At 41.2% G+C, this 2,679-nt stretch overlaps 1 protein-coding gene across 1 annotated transcript in view; it reads left to right on the forward strand.

Annotated features, from left to right (window-relative positions):
* The window catches only part of LOC107705843 (fibrillin-2-like), a 154,781-nt gene that overhangs the window by 108,935 nt on the left and 43,167 nt on the right, over positions 1-2,679 (forward strand). The gene's annotated exons all lie outside the window — the stretch shown is intronic.

The raw sequence follows: 2,679 nt of genomic DNA on the forward strand, positions 1-2,679 counted from the left end.
CGAAGGCCCCTTAGAATGGTATTTTTAAAATCCATGTTATGGTAAGTGTGCACGTGAAGTCTTTGTACACTTTCTAAAATCCACACTGTGGTAAGTTAGCACGCTAGTACCTTGCGTTCTTTCTAAAATCCATGTATGGTAAGAGTTACGCGCGGCAGCTTCATGCTGTTGGTTAAAGCCCCGGTTCCACCTTGGGCACCACTCCACTTATGTGTCCGCTGGATACCTACTTTACCAGGGTGTTGCCACTAGGGGTCTGTTGAGACAGTTCCTTCAGCATATGCAGAGCATGCGGTAGCCCCTGTGTGACAGGCCAAGACTTAGTATGATTCTAGGCTCTTGGTCGTATTCCCTTAAAGGAATCTATTCCTGATTCCAAGCCTTGAGCTCTACCCCGGGCCCAGGAGTTCTGGCCCTAACAGGTAAGTTTTTGGGGTATGTAGCCTAGGCCTTTGGCCGTAGGGGTTAATGTCACTGACAGCCGTCTTAACTTCCCAGGGGCAACTCCCATGGCTATGGTAGAGTTGGTACTTAGTGCTCGCCATGGTTTCTGGCATGCACTCCCCTCAGCATGGTGGTGTGGGTATACCGTTCCCCATAGCGACCCCTAGAGGACGCAGTGTCTCATTCCCTACTCAGGGAACCATGGTTACATACGTAACCTGAGACATTTACTAATGCTGCTCAAATGTGTCATTAATGTACTGACACAAAAATATATAGTGTATTTTACACAAATATAACATGTAAATGACAAAAACAAAGTTTAAGGCTGATGTCTCTATTCATTTTCACAGAAGCAAAGCAGCAGATGTTATAAATAAAAGCAGTTAACAATGTTATTGAATAGAATATAACCATTATTGCACTACATAGGGCTATTCTTATAGGCTGCAAAGACAAAACAGTCGGAGATGCGTTTTTTTTTCCTTCTATTTTACGCATTAGTAGTAAATTGAACAGAAAGCGAGTAAAGAACTCTCAATATTAGGCTACTAAAAAGGTCAGTTTAATCTCGCAAAAACTCTCGTTAAAGGGATACTCCACCCCAAAATAAAGATTTTGTCATTAATCACTTACCCCCATGCCGCAAGCAGCGTACACTATTCTGTGTCAGCTGCGCCACACGGATGCGCTGTTTTAGTTCAAATCAAAGCGTAAATACACGTAGAAAACGTATCCTTGTGTCGCGGCTGACACAGAATAGCGTACACTGCTTGATTTCAGTGGATATTCTCCAAAATGGCGCTACGGTGATGCGGAGAGACACAGAGGAGACAAATTGTTGAATAAAGTCGTTATTTTTGTTTTCTTCGCGGACAAAAAGTATTCCCGTCACTTCATAAAATTCAGATTGAACCACTGATGGCAGATGGACTATTCTGACGATGCTTTTCATACTTTTCTGGACCTTGACAGTGTAATTTACTTGGCAGTCAATGTGACAGTCACAAGCCTCCCGGTTTTCATCCAAAATATCTTAAATTGTGTTCTGAAGACGAACAAAGCTTTTACAGGTTTGGAATGACATGGGGGTAAGTGATTAATGACAAAATCTTCATTTTGGGTTGGAGTATCCCTTTAATAAAAAATCTGACTACACTGCACAATTAATCTCTTACACTGCATCTTTGTTGTTTATAATGAATTCGGTGCTTGCACGTACTCCGCTTTTATTATTATTGCAGCTTAGATATTCAAGTAGCTGCAGTACTCAGACTTTACCTCAAGGAAAAGTGCGTAGGCCTGCTCAGACCCTGACGTGGCGGTAAGTACTTTTCCACGTCAAAGACCGTTTTTATAAATATGAACTTTGCCGTTGATTTTAGCGTACGCACATTCTGAGATCAAATCTGTGCGTACGCACATTTTATAAATGAGGCCCTAGGTGCTGATCTACCATCTGATCTGGATACAGACTGGATCCGTATGGCTACGGTGACCTCGGAATAAGAATGAAAGAGACTAATCTTCAGCTTAGAAAAAGTGAAGTGACGTGACATGTGGCCAAGTATGGTGGCCCATACTCAGAATTAGTGCTCTGCATTTATCCCATCCAAAGTGCGCACACACACAGCAGTGAACACACACACACCATGAACACACACCCGAAGCAGTGGGCAGCCTTTTTTTTTTTTGCTGCGGCGCCCGGGGAGCAGTTGGGGGTTCGGTGCCTTGCTCAAGGGCACCTCAGTCGTGGTATTGAAGGTGGAAGAGAGCGCTGTACATTCACTCCCCCCACCTACAATCCCTGTCGGTACGAGACTCGAACCCACAACCTTTGGGTTACGAGTCCGACTCTCTAACCATTAGGCCACGACTACTGTGAGGTGATACTATTTTGAATCATTTGAAGTGATTTTGCACAGGGATGAACTCACTTCTGTTGTATGCTGTATGAGATTCTGTTTTATTTTATTATTCATTATTGTATCTAGTATTATAGATGTCATTAGTTTACAAAATAATATTAAGTGTGTTGTGAACATGAATATGAATAAATTTGATAGGAATACCTCATTCTGATTTTGTATGATTTTCTTTGTTTTTGTGGAATACTTTTTTTGTTGAATCTGTTAAGCTCCAAACGGAAAAAGAAGCACCCTAAAAATAATTTTAAGAAGCACTATATATATATATATATATATATATATTTTTTTTTTTTTTTTTTTTTATTAA

Source organism: Sinocyclocheilus rhinocerous, unplaced genomic scaffold, assembly GCF_001515625.1.
Source record: "Sinocyclocheilus rhinocerous isolate Xijiao unplaced genomic scaffold, SAMN03320098_v1.1 scaffold924, whole genome shotgun sequence".
Lineage (NCBI taxonomy): Eukaryota > Metazoa > Chordata > Actinopteri > Cypriniformes > Cyprinidae > Sinocyclocheilus > Sinocyclocheilus rhinocerous.